This window comes from Dromiciops gliroides, chromosome 4 (genome assembly GCF_019393635.1).
Source record: "Dromiciops gliroides isolate mDroGli1 chromosome 4, mDroGli1.pri, whole genome shotgun sequence".
Lineage (NCBI taxonomy): Eukaryota > Metazoa > Chordata > Mammalia > Microbiotheria > Microbiotheriidae > Dromiciops > Dromiciops gliroides.
Window position 1 is genome coordinate 397,230,659 of NC_057864.1, and position 20,346 is coordinate 397,251,004.

General features: G+C 37.5%; 1 pseudogene; it reads left to right on the forward strand.

The window, feature by feature from the left end:
• Positions 1-13,494: 13,494 nt before the first annotated feature.
• Positions 13,495-15,256, forward strand: LOC122755163 (annotated as a pseudogene).
• The last annotated feature ends 5,090 nt before the right edge of the window (positions 15,257-20,346 follow it).

Consider the following 20,346-nt stretch of genomic DNA (forward strand, 5'->3'; position numbering starts at 1 on the left):
CCCACAGGGATCATTTTGATTTGGGTTTGACACCATTGAGTCTAGTCCAATCCCTTTATTTTACAACCAGGGAAACTAAGTCCAAGGATACACAATAATAAACAGCTGAAATTAAAATTCAAGTAAGTTTTTTTTTTAAAGTAATTAATCCAGGGGCAGCTAGGTGGCACAGTGGATGGAGCACCGGCCCTGGAGTCAGGAGTACCTGAGTTCAAATCTGGCCTCAGACACTTAACACTTACTAGCTGTGTGACCCTGGGCAAGTCACTTAACCCCAATTGCCTCACTTAAAAAAAAAAAGTAATTAATCCAGACCATCCACTAATTTGGATAAGCCTTCTCCTAAATAACAGTGAATTCATGAGATTTTGCTAAATACTGATTTGCAATCTTTAAAAAGTCATGATTGTATTGGCAGAATGAGAGATATATTTTTCCATTTATGGTCACTTTCTCCCTGCAAAATAGGATACTGTGTTGGTACTGACAATAACATAATGAAAAGTGTTGGATTTGGAGTCAAAACACCTGGGTTCAAATCCTGACTCTGCCACTTGCTACCTGAACTTGGTCAAGCCTTAATCTCCTCTGAACCTCAGTTTCCTCATTTGTAAATTGAGAGGCTTGTTTTCAGTGACTTTTCATGTCCCTTACAGCCCAAATGTATAGCTCCATATGCTATGTCTCTTAGTTACTTAGTTGCCTTAATTTGTTTTTTGTTTGTTTGTTTGTATTTGCTTTTGTTTTTTGAGGCAATGGGATTAAATGACTGCCCAGAGTCACACAGCTAGTAAGTGTTTAAGTTGTCTGAGGTCATATTTGAACTCAGGTCCTCCTGAATCCAGGGCCAGTGTTCTATCCATGCACTACCTAGCTGCCCCACCTTATTGTTAAATGAGAGTTTGGGATCCATTGAACTCAAAGGTCCTTTCCATCTGTAATTATGTGATCCTAAGTACTACTAAGATACAACCATAACTGACATCTTAAAGCCTTGAAAGTGCCAGTCATGTTTTGCACATCATCTCACCAAAGATGTATATGTTCCTATAGGACTGGGAGATGGAGAGTACAATATTATTATTATCTTCTGTTGGAAAAATAATAATAATCATAATAGCTAGCATTTGCATCAAGCTTGAAGGTTTGCAGAGTACTGTAGATATGTTACCTCATTTGATCCTATAAATAGCTCTATGATACTATAGTTAATAGAATGAGGGAGCTAGGTTGCACCATAGTGCACAGGAATGCAGGCCCTAGAGTCAGGAAGCCCAGAGTTTGAACCCAACTTCAGTCACTAACTGTTTGATTCTGGGCAAGTCAATGGACCTCAGTCTCTTAACTATAAAACAGGAATAATAATAGCAACCTTCCAGGGTTGTCATGAGGATCAAATGAGATAATATTTGTCAAGTGGTGAACATAGTGCCTGGCACATAGTAGGTACAATATAAATGTAGCTATTATGATTATTAGCACTATTAATATTGAATTATTATTAAGAAAGAGGCAAAGAAGGGGCAGCTAGGTGACGCCAGTGGATGAAAGCACCAGCCCTCGATTCAGGAGAACATGAGTTCAAATCCAGCCTCAGACACTTAACACTTACTAGCTTGTGTGACCCTGGGCAAGTCACTCAACCCCCAATTTACCTCACCAAAAAAAAAAAAAAAAGGAGGCAAAGTAAGTATAGAGCTAGCAAGCATCTGAAGCTAGACTCCTGCCTCCAAGGTCGGCAGACTCTTGGCCACCATGCTCCCAAGCTGCCTAACATACCTTCCCTCTGCAGCCTTTACTGTATGTTCTCTTTGCTTACGCATAATGTTCTTTATATGCCTTATTCATTTATCTATTTATTTGACGTCTGTGCTGGGTTCATGTCCCTTCAGTTGAATATATGTTCTTTTTATATCTGTGTATGTACATACGTACATACATTATGGCAATATACACCTGTGTTTATTTCTCTAAAGTCTTGAAACTAAGACTAGGGGTTCATTATTAAACACTAATACACATCCCCAAGCTTCTGGGACATATCCTGCATCTTGCATAGCTTCAGGATGTAATCAGTCCAGGATACATTTATAACGTTGACATATCATTTTGTGTCAGTCATTATGATGGTGGTGGTGGTGGTGGTGGTAGTGGTGATAGTAATAGGTGGTGGTGGTGGTGCAGGAGGAGGAAAAGGAAGAGGAGGAGAAAAAAGAGGAGGAAAAAGAACAGATGGAGGAGGAAGAAGAGGAGAAGGAGCGAAGGAAGAGGAGGAGGAGGAAGAATGGTAGCTAACATTTAGTGCCAGGCACTATGCTAAGTACTTCATAAATATTAGTCTCCACTTGATCCTCGGAACCAACCACTGGAGGTAGGTTACTTTCCACTATCCCCATTTTTTATAGATGAGGAAACTGAGGCAAACAAAGGTAAGTGACTTGCCAGGGTCACACAATTACCAAATGTCTGAGACCTGGATTTGAACTCTGGTCATCCCGACTCCAGATCCAGCCTTCTATCCAGTGAGCCATTTTACTACTAACCACTAGGGTTACCAAAAAAGTGAAAACAATGCATTGGCTAGTAAGTAGAACATAAATAATGCTATAGCACATTCTTCATCGGCCCTGGGAGGAGGGGTTCTGGATTATCTTTTGCACAGATAGGGTCCCAGATGGAATGCATCATATATTGGAAATCATGGGGGAAAAGTGGGGGAAAAGGTAAAAAGAATGGGATGCCCTTCATTTTCCCAAAGCTGAGATCCCAGTAGTAAACTGACAGGTCCACAGGGAGTTGGCTTACCAGTTACTCTAAGTCACCTTTTAGGTAACAGAGGCCTGGGGTGCTGGCATTACCTGGGAACAGTGATATGAGATCCTGTTTATCCTTCTTTCTGAGAAAAAGCAGGAAGACTTTACTTACAATATATGGCTTCTCAACAAAGAAGATGTGATTTCTGCTCTATCTATACTACTACATGATTAGACCAAGCAAATCCCTTGATCCCCCCATGCCAACTTTTTCATCTATAAGTAAAAATAATATCTGCCTTCCCCAAAGAATCAAGAGGATGCATGAGTGTCTGTAAAGTGCTTTTGAGTTATCTGGGAGAAATGCAATATACATACATAGATATGTCTATAAATATATATATATATACATACACACATATACACACATGCAAACATATGTGTAAGCATACATATATGCACACATGCATATATATATAACTAGGTATAGTGTTGACTGTTAAGCTCATTCTCCCTAGCTGTAAAATGAATTATGGGTCCAGGGAATGTCGATGAAAAGCCCCACAAAGTATGAACGAAGAGGGAGGGTGTGTTGGGGGCCAAACCCTATCAGTCGTTTTTTAACTCTCTATAAAACTCGGCTAAGGCTCAAAGTTATGAAGCATTCAGACTCATCCCTACCAAAAGCAGACAAGAGTGAAGAGAGATGATTCCTACCGGGAATTTTATGGGGCCACAAGGTTGGAGAGAATGGGAAAGAGGAGGGGTAAGTTTATCTTGGCATGTGCCTGAATATGTAGCTGCAGAAAGCCCATATCATTAGTCCTTTCAGAATCTCAGAAAAGGAAAAAAAAAAAGTATGATTCAGGGAAAAGCCTTGATAGAAGGTCTAAGGGCTTTCTTATTTCATTGAAACCAATTTTCCCATCCCTGCGGCATTACCAGGATCAGCCAAGTAGCACATTTGTATCTGTCTCTGTGTGGATCTCTCACTGGAGATGTCTTTTTGGCTCCAATTCAAATTCATTTCAGTGCCTAGAAAGAGATATTACTTGTTATAATAGCAATGCCCAGATTGTTTCCAGTCCAAACACAACTCTTTCTTAAACCCAGGGACCGGTATTTGGGTTGTCTATAGGTAGAGAGTGACAAAGATTAAAGGAAGACAGGCCTGATGCTGCATACTTTAAAATAAAACAGGCCTGGTTTGCAGAAAACCTCTTTTAAGGTTTGTAAATCCAACTTTCTAAATGCCCAAGGCTGAGTTTATCTATAAGTATCTGGGGGGAGATTGCTGTGTCTATTAATCCGTTTTCCTGCTACCTTACTCAGGGCTTAAAGGCTACATAAACTATCCAGCTGAAAGGCTATTACAAAAAGTCTCCATGGACAGGTATCCCCTTCCACCTTTTCTTCTTTAGCAACACACCACTGCTATAGGGGAAGAGGAGCCTGGTGGAAAATCATTCAGGTGGAGTTATAAAGTCCCTGCAGCCTATCAGTATCCTAAGAAGGAACCTGGTCTCTGCATCAAGGGAGAATGTGACCATTTAGCCTCTCAGAATCCTTCTCTAAATGGCTCGCAAAATAGTGGATAAAGGGAAATCAGTGTATATCATTTATTTAGACTTCCAAATGGCTTTTGATAAAGTCTCTGACAAGGAAGCTATTAAGGAAGCTTGGTAACCGTGGGGGTGAAAGGTAAAAATCCTGTTATGGATTTAAAACCAAGAAATAAAGAGCAAGAATCAAGGTCATTTCTCTGCATGAGAAAAAGTTAATAGGTAAAGTGCTAGGAATTGGTACTAGTGCATTTTATTCTATCTATTTATTAACAGAAAGTTTATTAGCAAAATATTCAGACATTATAGGCACCTAGGTAGAGCAATGGATAGAATGCTAGGCTTGGGGACAGGAAGACCCGTGTTTCAATTCCTGCTTCGCTGGCAAGTCACTAAATTTCTCTCATCTTCAGTTTCCTCATTGTAACAAATAGGGATAATAATACCTACCTCAAAGGATTATTGGGAGGATGAAATGAGCTAACATAGATAGGATAACATAGAAATGTTGTGTGTTTATAGTTCTTTCTTGTTGTTTTCTGCTCTTTCAGTCATTTCTGACTCTTCATGACCACATTTTGGGTTTTCTTGGCAAAGATACTGGGAGTAGTTTGCCATTTTCCTTCTCTAGTTCATTTTATAGATGAGGAAACTGAGAGAAACAGGGTTAAAAGTGACTTGTCCAGGGAAGCTAGGTGGTGCAGTGGATAAAGCACCAGCCCTGGATTCAGGAGTACCTGAGTTCAAACCTGGCCTCAGACACTTGACACTTACTAGCAGTGTGACCCTGGGCAAGTCACTTAACCCCCATTGCCCCGCAAAAAAAAAAAAAAAGTGACTTGTCCAGGGTCACACAGCTAGGATGGGGTCTAAGGCAGGATTTGAACTTATGAAGATGAGTCTTCCTCACTCCAAGCCCCACACTTTCTGCACAGCGCCACCTAGCCACCTGTGTAAAGTGATTAGCAAACCTTAAAGTGATATGTTACTCCTGGTTATTGTTGTTATCCTCAACAATCTAGGAATATCTGAGTAGTACAGTAGGAATAATAGACTTAAAATCAGGGATATCTAACCTTAAAATCTCCAACTCTGTCAGTTATTCCCCATGTAATAAGTCACTTGCTCAGGTCACCTACTTCAAATAACTTATTACCTGTGTGACCCTTCATCAATCACTTGTCTGGGACTCAGTTTCCTCATTTGTAATATCAGGGAATTGGATTGGATAGTGACTTAAAGTCCTTTCAAGGTCTAAATCTCAGATCTATGAGCCAGTGAATCAAAAATGTCTGACCAGAAGGGAAAAAAAATGACCTTGGCCCCTCTAGGGTATAAAGTTAGGGGATATGATATGAAGTGATAAAACACTTCACAAAAAAAGTTAAATGCTAACCTTTTATGTTATTCTTCCATCTTACTCTTCTTCTACTGAAGAACTTCTGGCGGATATTAAATAGCATTTGATGTGTAGAATCAGGCTCTGCTTGCCTATAGTCAGAAGCAGTGAATCCCTTTAATATGGAGTTTTTGACCACTGACATCCCAAATTAGCACAGCTATACTCCATGCTTTGTTTCTCAAGAAAAGAAGAAGTAAGGAAGTCATGCACAAGAGGATTCAGCCTCTTTCTAGTGGATTGGCACTGGGCATATGTGATCACCAGTGGATTGCTGGCACATAGTTTATTCACAGCAAATACTGAACCTTGGCTATCTTCCCTCTGCTATGACCCTCCTTGTGCTTCTTTCCCTTGCTCTGCAAACAATCATATGATGTATACTCAGGGAATCCAAACTATGTTATTGGTACTCTCAATGAATTGATAAGAACTGATTAAGAGCCAACTATGTGCCAGACCCTACATAGAGGCAAAAAAGAAAACAATCTCTGCCCCCAAGAAACTTACACTGCCTAATTACTATTTGACTGCTAATCCCTACTGTTAGTGGAGGGCTTCTTCTTTCATTGCTATGGGGAACTCCAAGGGAGAAAACTCTCTCTCACCCAAAGAGGAGAGGTAATCGTTTTGAAAATTAAAAGACTAAGAGAATTGCATAGAAACCTAAAAGGTTATGTGATCTACCCAGTGTCACACAATCATATATGTCAGAGTTGGGACTTGAACCCAGGTGTTCCTGAGAGCTTTCCATCCATAAAGTCAGATCACTGAAACCACAGTAATTTTAATATTAACTGAAGTCAAACATAACCAAAAATATTTAACTTTATATAGGAAGAAAACAGTACTGGTAATGAAATAGCCTTCCTCAGACTGCATTTACAACAGCTGCCTATTGTCCATTATGTTTAATGGAGGTATCTCAGCCTTGCAATTAGTTCCTTCTGTCAACTGTTGCCCAACATTCCAACTTCTCTTTTATTTAAATAGTATTCTGAACACAAGCCCTTGTTGCTGATTACTTCACTTCAAAAATACCCTCCCCACTCTTATTCTTCATCTGTCAATCATTTTTTACTCCAAGTCTGGGCTCAAAACAACTACAAGAAGGTGTTTTGGGTTCATGATCTATGTTTCCCATCACTCCCCTGATCTGAATTCCTTCAGGATTTATGGGACCTGTGTGTGCTGGAGTACTTTGCAAATTGTTGCAATACATCTTGCCATAGTCTTATATGTATATGCTATGTCATTACGCTGCAAGCTTTTTGATGAGCAAATAGTGTCTTTCCTTGGCAGCTAATACTACAGCTAATGCAGTGTTCTGTATACACTGGGTGATCAATAAACAATTACTGAATTTTTAAATAAAATGTCTATCACTTTTTATACCAGACCCATTCTTGGAAGTTATGTTTGTCTGAAACTTTTGCAAATCAAATCCTATTTTTATCATTGACATACATTTAGGATTTCAAAGATATTTATCCTTTACTTCTTATTGATCCTCTCCTGGCCATGGCTCAGAACACTTAGGCTTTTGAGTTTGCCTGTTCCTCCATTTGACAAATAGCTAATAATCTGTAATCAAACGACACTTAAGGGAATTCTTTTTTGAAGTAAAGAATGCTTTGGCAATACTAGTAATCACCTCTGACATCTATTTCATAAATTCTTTTTTTTTTGTATTTCTAGTTTTCTTTAACAACTACACTGCATGAAAAGGGCAAAGTTTCTTTGTTGTTGTTATTTGTTTTTTTTAATAGCCACAAGACTGTTCTTCTCCATTAGTGTGGGTAATCAATCTATCAATGGAGCTTTTATTAAATACGTATTATGTGCCAAAACCTATGTTAGGTGCATTGAATATAAAGACAAAAACAGAACCCCTACCTTGCCCTCAGGGAGTATGTATTTTCCTGAAGGAATCAACATATGCACATATCTGCAAAATAAATACATTGTAATGCCCTAATCAATATTTAAGTCTGATAGATGAATATGTCTTCTTGGCCAAGCCTAACTCAGGCCAGGCCATCCTCAGGATTAGAATGTAATCAAATAGTCAATGACCATATAATAGCTAATGAAAAGAAGAAGACTTCCAATCAAAAGAAGATTCAATAAGGATACATCAATGATTCAGATGCATGTAGCCTCCCCTCTTCCTCCACATTTGTCCTTGGTGGCTGTGCATATTCAGAAAGGCAGTTGACTCATGATGTAGAAGGGATTCCATCAAGCATGAGGAATGACAACTCATCATAGTCAGGACTGCTATGATCCCAGGAGACCAGGAAAACCACCAAAGGTTGGGGACTCAGCCCCCTGGACCCAATCAAGACTCAAGAATGATTTCATTGCCCCCTTTATGGGAGAAACTAGTCTAGCCCACATGAAACAAATGTTGCTCCAACCACATGTGATTTCATCATCAATGTGAGTACTTCCTCCATAAAGGCAGATCACAATTATGACCCCCATTTGTTCTATGGATCATCATAGAGCATCCCCATAAGCCATTGGAAAGCCTTCTCTGATTCTTTTAATTGCTTGGGGATATTGATGTTCAGATAGTCCATCTGTTAAATCTCATTCTTGCCCCATGACCTACCTCTTTTTTTCAGTCATAGAGTGTCCTCAATAATGTCTTTTGTACTACATATCATGAGCAAAACATGGTGGGTCATATTCTGCAGTCTAAATTATACACACCATGTGTCTTTCCATTGCTCTTCAGTAATTCATCATCGGATATTTCTTAAACCATGGAATTCTTGATTTGTAGCAACTTTTGTTAAAATTCTGTTACTTTTGTTAAAATTCCATGAAATGGGAAGTCAAGAGTTTTATTTTATTTCTATTCTCTATGGGGGCCCTGAGTTATTTTACCTTGAATTTCAAGCAAAGGATGATTAAATATTCCAGTGGGAAAAAGTGGATAATTTATCAGCATAATTCTTGGTCATACACAAAGGCTTCAAAGAGCTCTTGAATGTAGCAATGAATGTGTTTAATGACAAAAGCATGTATTAAGACCTTACTATATGCCAAAAACCATGCTCAGTGACTAGAATATGATAGAAAAGTGAGGCTGACCCTGATCTAAGGTAGCTCACATTCTAATGGGGGGGAAACTATACATACATGAGGTTCACATGACTATTGAAACTCCTGGACCCCAAGATCCTCTGTCTTACAGTATTAGACTCTCCTACAGTACTGGAGATTACTGCAAATGTCCTCATCACTACCGTTCCTGGGTATCTTATAAGAGACCAGCATCTTCGGAACATCATCCATAATTTAATTCAAGAAAAAGAAACGAAAATATCTTCTCACGGGCAAGGGGGAAGTCATTAGCACGAACCAAAAGTCCACATAGGATTGTTTCCAGGTGTCTCCTACACAAACACATGCACACAGAGCAAGAAGACACTCGCTAACTGCCCTAGACATGTTTCTGCCCAGGGCTTGGCAGGCTGCCTTTCCAGCCCAGCCCACTGGATTTAGCATCTGAAGTAAAGTGGAAAATAAGAGTTGAGGAGAGCCATATTTGGGCACAGGCCCTGAGAGAGGGAAAAGAAAAGAGGAAGCAGGCAAGCATAATTAAAGTAAATTAAATACAGTGTGTTAATAGGCGGAGAGGAACAGGACAGCGAGCTATAACCTGCCAACCCATGTGAAGGAAGTCCAGGTGTTTGCTGCCTTCTCCAGCCTTTGTCATTTTCCTTCCCCTGGATTAACAAGTTTGAGAAGTCAATGGACACATTCTTTTTGAAGTGTTTGGGTGGGATTATTGCCCATCACTGACAGACACATATTGTGCTAATTGCCCTGGCACTGTCATTAGGGAAGAAAGGGGGCAACTCACTATTTCATTTGTCACCCACTTTTATGGCCTATGTTTCCATCATTTTTTCCCCTCTGTACAAAATAACCCCTTTCAAGAGAGTGAGAGAAAGCCTTTCCCTCATTCAGAGGTCAGGGAAAGGTGCCAGAGGAGTAAATTGGAAGTGTTTCATGGCTGTTGGTGGATCAGCTGTATATATCCAAGAAGAGAAATTCGATTGTCAAATTTGGGAGGGGAACAGTAAGGAAAACGAGGAAAGAAAGAAAGAAAGATAGAACTGGGTCAAGGGTGAGGGAAATGTAGGCTTCCTTTTGGCTTTGTCTCCCCCCAGGAAAGAAGAGGAGAAAACCCCTAAACCCTCTTGCTTTCACTTAACCAAAAGAGTTAGATATATGGGACTCCTTACATTTGTACTGTCTGGTGCTGACAGCCCTTGGCATCTTTTCAGTACGAGGTATGTTTAACAAATAAAGAAACATTCCCCTGGGCTTCTAATAACATTTATTCTATGCATCACTTATTCAGAGGAGCAGCATGTTGTATGTTTTTTTTTTATTCCTCATGTGCCCGCTCTTAAAAATAATAACTGAGCTCACCTGTTTGCTTTTGTCTACTTTACAGCACTCATTCAACTTCGGCCAGCTCTCTGCAGGCTTGTCTGTATGCTGTGTGTTCCTTACAGTTTGTCTATAAATGAAAAGAAGAAGAATAATACTGTGGTCCCTGTTGGGTACTCTGACCCTGTTTATGCCTCTGATCAGCTGCCTCATATCCTTAGTGGAAAATAGGAATCTTGCCAATCTTATTTTTTTTTTTCTTCATCTAGATGTGTGGTTTCACTGCCACATGAACCTCCCTAGTATAGAAACTTACCCTAAAAAATGCTATACTTTATAGTCCTAGAAGCTGCCAGCGCTGCTGTTAGGTTTTTGATGTCCACAATTACACGAGGATGGACCCCCAGGTCTTTCTGACTCCAATGTTAGCCTTCTACCCATTAAGCCAGGATTCCTAAATACTAGTTTTGTTTCCTTTTAGTACACATTTGTCATTTCTTTTTTTTTCTTTCTAGTAGTTTATTTTCCTGTCCTTTCTTCTGTTCCTACTATAAAGCAATTTAAAAAATAATATTAATAACAAATCCCTAATCACAATCATGCCAAGTTCAGAAAAAACAAATTCCTTCATGGGCCACACCTAAAACTTTCTGTCTCTCTCAGTATTTAAGTTCTTCACTCTGTGCAGGAGGTGAGTGATACATTTCATTTTTAGATTTTTAGACGTAGTTTTAGCATTGCCATTGATCAGAGTTCTAAAGTTGTTCAATTCCCCCCTGCCATAATGTTGTTGTAATTGTATAAATTGGTTTCCTAGTTCTGCTCACTTTGCATCAGTTCCTAAAGGTCTTTCCAGTTTCATCTAAAACTTTTCATTGCATCATTTCTTATGGCACTTATTTTGGGCTACTGTGAAAGAGCTGCTTATAAATATTTCAGTACATATAGGCCCTTTTCTTTGATCCTTTCTAAGTATAAGTGGTATTTATGGATGAAAAAGAAGGCATTGTTTAATGGCTTTGGGGGAGTTCTGAATTGCTTAAGGATAGTCATCCTTAAACAATAAAACAATTCTACCAACTATGTATTGTGGCTGCTGCTGTTGAATCATTTCAATCATGTCTGACTCTTCATGACCCCATTTGGGGGTTTTCTAAAGATACTGGGGTGGTTTTCCATTTCCTCCTCCAGCTCATTTTATAGATGAGGAAACTGAGACAAGAGTTAGAGTTAAGAGACTTGGCTAGGGTCACACAGGGGTAAGTGTCCGAGGCCAGATTTGAACTTGGGAAGATGGCTTGTTGACTTCAGTCCTGACACTCTCCACTGTGCCACCTAGCTGCCCCGTGTCCTAGCATGCCTATTGTTTAGCAGCCCCTCCAACTATTGTCATTTTATTCTTTTGTGATCTTTGCACGTATGGTGCAATGGACATGTGGTAGAACCTCATTGTTGCTTTCATTTACATTTCTCTAGCAATTCAGATCATTTTTATATGGTTGTTGAAAGGTTGGATGTCTTCCTTTGAAAACTGTCTGTTCATATCGTTTGATCATTTACCTATGGAGAATGGCTCTTGTTGGCATAAATTTTAATCATTTCCTTAAATGATCTTGGATATATGAGACCTTTATCAGAGAGATTTGCCACAAAGATTTTTCCCCAGTAAATTGTTTCCCAATAATTTTAACATTAAGGTGTTTGTTTGGTTTTTTGGGGGGGGACATTGAATTTTATGTTAATCAAATGTTTTTGTTGTATTATTCTCTTCATCACTTGTTTATCCATGATTTCCTCCCTTAAATTCAGATTCAAAAGGTAATTCCTTCTTTACTCTTCTAATTTGTATGATATGACTGTTCACATCTAGGTAATGTATCCCTTTGAAGCTTATCTTGGCATATGATGAGAAATGAATTTAAAACTAATTTCTGCTGGACTAATGTCCAGTTTTCCCAGTCATTTTTGCCAAATAATGAGGCTATCATCCAGTAACTGGGGCATTTGAATTCATTGAATGCTATACAAATGCTTTTATTTGCTTTTGTATGTTGTAAAGCTAATCTGTTCTACTGATAACCTTTCTATTTTTTAACCAGTATTCAATCATTTTAACAATTAATGTCCAATTTGAGATCTGGTGCTGATAGACTTTTCCTTCTTGCTTCTTTCCCCCATTATTACCCTTGATCTTCTTGACCTTTTGTTCCTCCAGATGAATTTCATTATTTTTCTAGTTCTATAAAATATTCTTTTAGTACTTTGGTATAGCACCAAACAAATAAATTTAGGTATAACTATCATTTTTATTATATTGGTTTAACCTATCCATGAACAATTAATACTTCTTCAGTTATTTATTTCCTTCTATATTTCTACAAAGATTCATATTTAGATTTATATTGTTCCAGGGTATATCTTGGTAGCTACTATTGCAAATATCTAATTATTTATTTATTTATTTTCTAGTCTATCTGCTAAATTTTGTTAGCAGTATATGTCAATCCTGTGATTTCAGTTGTATAGGGAACTACTGGTGAGGAAGTACACTTCATGATTAACAATTGTTCTACAATATATCATATTAGAAATATATTATATCATGAAAATTTTCATGTTTTATTTTTCCCAAGTGCATAATAGAGTTAAAAAAACATTTAAAAATAAAAACTTTAAAAAATAAATAAAAAACCTTTGACCATTTCAAGCTGCTATCACAAATTAAAAATAGAATTCAACCTTGCACCTAAATTTATAAAAACTGTTCATCTACCCAAGTCTTCATTGGCCAACCTCAAACTGTTCTAGCTCCTCATGATGGTAGCCATACTGAAGAAGACTGAAGATAGCAGGGTTTCTTATTTTCTACTCTCTTGTCCTTTGAAAAAAATTATTCTGCTTTCCTCTGCAATCTGGAAGAATCCACATGAACTCTGTATCAAATAGTGAAGAGGCTTTTACCTGCTGTTTTCTCAGGTTACTTAGTCAAGTTTCACATTTCTCACAAGAGAGTTGGAGAGTGCCAATCCATCATTTCACCATTAAATTACTACTCTGAACATGTCACTCCTTTACTCACAAACTTTTAGTCATTCACTATTGCTTATTTAGCACAGTAGAAACTTTTGATTCTAGCATTTAAAACCCTCCACACGGGTTCCAATTTACCTTTTGAATTTTTTTTTTGCATATTATTCTTCAATTCTATTTAATTCAACAAACATTTACTAAGCACCTACTATATGGAATTCATTGCACTAAGCTCTAGGCATATGGATGGGAAAAATACAGTCTCCACCCTCAAGAAGCTTATAATCTCTTGGGTGGTGTAAGTGGCAGAGCAGAGTGAAGGCTGTGTCTTACAGACTCCAGCACCATGAACATGTTTGATCAGAAGATCAACTTTGATGCTGTGGTAAAAAGTGTTACTGATTGCATAACTACCTCAACCCTCTATTAGAAGTCTAAGGATATAAAGGAGGGAATGTAATGGAATTAATTTGATCATTGACAATGCTATGCTAAGGTTTAGTAAAAATGCAGCAATTCAAACAGTTAAAGAAGAGAATTCAGCTTTCCAGACCAGAGTCCAGAATCCAGTTTTTTCAGACCAGAATCCAGACCAGAGTCCAGAATCCAGTTTTCCAGACCAGAATCCAGTTTCCTCCTGATGACATCTTACCACTTCAAGAAGACAAGAGAACTCAGAGACTTTATATGAACTGTTTTGTTTTGTTTTGTTTTGACTTTTGAAAGGCACTGAAAAGACCTGGAATTCACCACACCTTTAAGTTCTTTAAGAGAACAAAAGGGTGCTTAGTGAATCTTTTGCTTTTTATTTTTGGTTTTTGGTTTTGCTTTGTTGTTTTTTTTTTACTTTTGTTTCTTTTGCTTTTCTTTAAAACCTGATTTTGTAATACTAAGTGACTTTTCAATGACATTTTAAGTATATGCTATGGGTGAGGCCATTGGGCCTCAGAAGTTACCAGAATTCTTTTTTTTTAACTCTTTCTTTTTGAGAGAACCATGAGTTCTAATGAGTTTTATTTTATTTTATTTTTTTCTTCTCTTTTCTCTTTTATGGTATTCTGTTTAACTAAAATAGACCAAAAAGGGTTACTGAACCCTATTGCTTGATACCTCACTGAAAACATTGAATATTGAATCTTGCTAATTGAAGTCTTATTTCTTTTTGATAAATTGATCACCACTTTAAGTATCTGCTACTGTTATACTAGAGAGTTCATGTATAAGATGATGTGGTTTACTTGCTAAAAGAAGATTATATAATAATGCCTAATATAATCAGCTATTTACATTCATTTATTATTTATATGTCATTATACTCTGGGTATGGTTTGGAATTATTGTATATGCTCTTAAAATTTTCCTACATCACACCTTCCACAGCAGCACCTGAAGAAGGTCTATGCTAGTTTTGCACTCTGTATATTTGTGGCAGCTGCAGGTGCCTATGACCATATGGTTACCCATTTCATTCAGGCTGGCTTGCTCTCAGCCTTGGGTTCTTTGGGATTGATGATATGGCTGATGGCAACACCACACAGTCATGAAACTGAACTGAAGAGATTGGGCCTTCTGGCTGGATTTGCTTTCCTTACAGGAGTTGTTTTGGGTCCTGCCCTGGAATTATGCATTGCCATCAACCCCAGCATCATTTCCACCTCCTTCCTTGGCACAGCAATGATTTTCAGCTGCTTGAACGTACTCTATGCTAGGCATCCCAGCTAACTCTTCCTAGGAGGTATCTTGATGTCAGCCATGAGCCTGATGCTATTTTCCTCCCTTGGGAACCTCTTCTTTGGATCTTTTTGGCTCTTCCAGGCTAATCTGTATGTTGGACGGGTTGTCATGTGTGGCTTTGTCCTTTTTGATACTCAACTCATAATTGAAAAAACTGATAATGGATATAAGGATTACATCTGGCACTGTGTTGACCTCTTCCAGGTTTTGTCACCCTCTCCCAGAAACTTATGATGATCCTAGCAATGAATGAAAAGGACAAGAAGAAAGAGAAGAAGACAATTGTTCAGGCTTCCCCTCTTTGGCTCCCTTCCCTCATCCTCTCATTTCCTCTTTGCACACAATACATGTGGCATGTTCTGTGATAATGAAAAAAGCATCAGGGAAAAAAAAAGCTTATAATCTAATGTGAGAAGAAAACACACAAAAAGAAACTGAAAGTTGGGGAGGTACAAGGGAGCATACAGCCCAGGGGCGTGATGTTCCATGGAATGATAACTAAGGGTAAATGGAGAGTTACTTGCAAAGTTCTGAGCCCACTTTAAAGGAAGGTTCAGGAAGAGATTTATTGCTCTAACCTCCAGCCCTCCTATCAGAAGGGAGAAGTAACTTAGGGAGTTGAGAAGATATTGAATAACAAAAACTAAGTCAATCTGCATGGTGATGAGATTTCAGGTGATCAGTTTATCCTGGAGGATATTCTATCCAAAGAGGGCTACTTAATATCTCCCATTCTCATCCTTCTCTTCTGTATTGATGTTTTTTGCTAATGTCAAACCCCAAACCAGGAATGAACCCCCCTACCCCCATCTCTGCCTGTTAAAATCCTCCATTCTTTTAAGGACCCACTCAGCTATCAATGTCTCCAAATAAAATGATCTATTTTCTTCCTCCCCTGTACAAGTTAAAGTGATCTCTTGTTTGGTCAATTAGTTATGTCCCATTATTTATGACCCCATTTGGGGTTTCCTTGGAAAATATACTGGAGTGGTTTTCCATTTCCTTCTCTAGCTCATTTGACAGATGAAAAAACGGAGGCAAAGTTAAATGACTTGCCCAAGGTAATACAACTAATAAGTATCTGAGGTAGAATTTGAATTCAGGTCTTCCTGACTCCAAGGCCAGTGCTCTAACCACTGTACCAGCTGGCTGCCCAAAGTGATCTCTCCACACTCAAATTTCTAAATCTCTTTTCTAGTCTCTTTTCACTCTTCCTTATATTGTATTAATTTGCTTATATGACTTTTTCTCTATCAGATGATAAACTCCTGAAGGACAAGGTCTTTGTGATATGTCTTGGTATTCCCAGTGACTAGGACAAAGGAGGTATTTAATAAATATCTATTAGGATGAATTGAGTTGAATCAACTCCATGTACAGGTGACACCTAAGTGGTAAAACTCTGTGTTTGGAGCCTGGAAGATTTGAGTTAAATCCAGCCTCAGACACTTATTAGCTGTGTGACCCTGGATGAGTCACATAACCTCTGTTAGCCTCAGTTTCTTCAGCTGTAAAAAATAGAACATAATAGCACTTATCTCACAAGGTCATTGTAACGATCAAATGAAATATTTATAAAGCACTTAGCACAGTGCTTGATGCATAGTAGGCACGTACTAAATGTTTCTTCTCCCCTTCATTATTAAAAAAACAACCCACTAACTCTGGGTGTTTGGTAAACTCCATAAAGAGCCATTTAAATAAATAAATAGATAAATAAGCATTTTTCTATGTGTTAATGGAATATGGGTAATGAGAAAGAAATAGAAGGTGTAATCCTTGTCCTCAAGAAGCTTACTATCCATTTTGGGATATAACACTCATATTGTAATATGAAACAACCCTACAATGATGCAAAAACAATACATATCTCTTCATCTTTTAGGCAAAAATAGCATAAAGGACTTTATCAAATGTTTTGCTAAACCTGAGTCAACTATTTTTGGCATTTCCCTAATCAAGCAATTTAGTAAATCTGTCACAGAAAGGAAATAGCATTAGTTTTATATGACCTGTTCCCAATGGAATCATAGCTCTTTGTAAGAAGAGCTTCCTTTTCTACATCTACATTAACCTTCCATACATTTTAGAATTTTTCTAGGAATTAAAGGCAAACTCACCAACTTACAATCTGTAAACACAATGTTATCCATATGGTAGGTGTTTAGTAAATATTAGAGAATAAATGAATGAATGAACCTATACTACTCAACCAGCTCCCCTCTCCTATCCATCCTTCACTGCTATTTGTATAATAAAGGTATCTATGTCTATACTTTTTGAGGGCAGCTAGGTAGAACAGTGGATAGAGTTCCAGAAATGAAATCAGGAAGACTTATCTTCATGAGTTCAGATATGACCTCTGACACTTACTAGTCGTGTGACTCTGGCCAAATCACTTAACCTTGTTTGCCTCAGATTCTTCATCTGTAAAATTAAGTAGAAAAGGAAATGACAAGCATTCTAGAATCTTTGCCAAAAAAAAACCCTCTCCTCAAAAAAGGAGTCACAAAGAGTTGGACATGACTGAAATGACTAAACAACAAAAATGCCTATACTTTGCAAGGTTTTTAGAATAAACAAGTACTATACTTTTACCAAAGGCTTTTTCTGCATCTATTGGAATAATTGTGTGGTTTGGAATTTTTTAAAATATGATTAATTATTTTGCTTGTTTTCTAAATGTTCAACCATCTTTGTGTAGTTGGCATAATTCCAACTTGGTCAGAATGAATGATTTTTTGGTACTGCAGTCTCTTTCACAGGATTGTATTGAAAACTTTTGAATCAATATTCATAATGATATCGGTCTATCATTCTTTACTTTATCCTTCCTTTGTTTAAGGTTAGGACTACATTTTTCTCATAGAAGGTGTCTGGTGCAATGATTTTTTCTCAATTTTTTGAGAATAATTTGTTGTATTGAAATTAATTGCTCTTTATAAGTTGGATATTTTTCCTGGTTTTTGTTTGTTTGTTTGTTTGCTGGGCAATTGGGGTTAAGTGACTTGCCCAGGGTCACACAGCTAGTAAGTGTCATGTGTGAGGCCAGATTTGAACTCAGGTCCTCCTGAATCCAAGGCCAGTGCTCTATTCACTGCACCACCTAGCTGCCCCTTTTCCCGGTTTTTGTAGTTCTTGTATAGCTAGTTCCATTTCTTTTTATGACATTGAAGTAATCAAGATCTCTATGTCATCTTCTATTAGTATGAGTATTTTATATATTTGAGGCTATTTCCCTATTTCTTGTGTGTTCTGTTTTGGTATCATATGACTGGGCGAAGGACATTCTAATTATTTTTTAAATTTTCTTTTGGTTTTGTTGTGATTTCACCTCATGCATTTGCTATTTTGTTGATTTGGATTTCTATTCTATTCTTTTTAATCAGGTTGGCTAAAGGTTTAGCAATGTTGTTAGATTTTTTAAAGGACTAGGTTTTCATTCTGTTTATCATTGCTATTATCTTTTGATTTTTCAATTTATCTATTTCTCCTGTAATTTTCAATATCTCTTCTTTTGTGTTACAAACCCAAAGGTTTATATATTGGCTTTCTAGTTTTTAAAATACATACAAGTTCATTCATCTCCTTTTCCATTTTGTTCACATATATTCTTGGGGGTATAATTTCCCCCTGAGGATTGCTTTAGTTGTATCCCAGAAATTTTTGTAATTAATTATTGCTATGATTTTTTTCTCTTTCATTACGTAATATTTGATTGCTGTTTCTTTTTTATCTATATCTTTTGGCTTTGATCCCTGAACCAATTACTATTTTTATTATGTTATGGGTTATAAAGAATGTGTTTATAATTTATCTCTTTTAGATGTATTCACAATATTCCTATTAATTCATGGTCAATTTTTGTAAAAAAAAAAAAAAACAATTCATATGATGCTAAGAAATACAGATATTCTTTAGCAGTCCCATTTAGAATAGGCCATAAATCTTTTAGCTCTTCCCATGAGACCCTAGACTTCAACTCTCTGGACCTCACTTTCTTCATCTGAAAAATAAGATGGCCAGGTGTGATGATCTCTAATATCTACCCCAACTCTAAATCTAGAATCCTGTTATGCTGCGATGTTATAAGGAAATCTGAAGCTGAAAATCAATGTCATATCTCTGGTACATGCTAAAGGACTTAAACAGGCAAAAGGGAATTGGACCGATTTTTTTTATTATTATTTTGTAAAATGAAACAAAGCAGAAAAGAAATCAAGAGGTGACTAAGTGCAAGAGGCATCAATTGGAATTATGACAAGCCTACTGGAAGGTACAGTTTGAGTCTGCTCGACTATGAAAACACCTTACATTAGCAGTGAAGGACAGACCTGGGAAAATAGAGATACACACTTGAAACCACCTTATTTAGAGATGTTATATTGAAAGGTTTTCTAATAAGTTAAGGGAAGGTTAGTCAGTCAACAAACATTTAGTAAGCACCTACTATGTGCCAAATACTGTGCTAAGAACTGGGAGATATAACATAGTACAAGGGGGACAGTTATTCTGTTTACTTTCCATTATTCTTATATGGGTTAAGTCTGAGGATTGTAGGGGAAGTGGGAACCTGTGAGTCTTTGATAATGCTCAATTAAAGACTAGTGGAATTTAGTGTCATAGGGGCAGGGACTACCCAAGAAGGGACAGATTGAGTCCATGAGGAAACCACAACTATCAATCAACCAGAATTTATTTAGTGATTATTACATACCACGGAGTGGAATAGCAGAGAGTTAGTTAGCTTTGAAGCAAGTAAGACCTTTGACACAATTCCGTGTGACTCTTTACAAGTCATTCCCCCTGTCAGTGGTGTAGGCCAGTGGTATGATGTTCAAATAGAAACAGAGCACTGAGCCATATATTGCCTTTGAAAACTACAAATTAACATTATCTATATTTTATTACACTTCAATTTGTTTTCTTAAACGTGTCAATTAATAGGGTTGGTGCCTATTTGAGCAACTGCCTAAGATTATAACTGCCAGAGAAGGTTCTGATGTGCATCTGTAGTTTTATCACATGGAAGTTTTCTATCACATTGAAATCAGAAGTACAGTCCTTATCATCCCTATACCTATATGCCATGCATTGTGTAAGATGCTGGGGATGCAGGGACAAAAATGAAACAGTACCTTCCTCATCTGGAAGATATTAGGTAGCATGTACAATAGGAGAAGAGGGTTAGATGTGAAAGGAATGTACTTATATGGAAACTACTGAAGAAGTCAGTAATACTGAGTCTGTCGAATCCAAAGGAACAGGTCAAATGGATAGTTTGACACGAAACAAGAGGCAACAAAAAGACAGACTAAAGAGAGAGGCAAAAGCAGAATGAGTTCAAGTCAAGTTTTTTTTGTTTTTGTTTTTGTTTTTCCTCCATTAGTTACTTTCAAGGAACTCAGGCTGGGACCTTTGTTACAGTAGGTGAGAGGAGCTAGCCTCAGCAAGC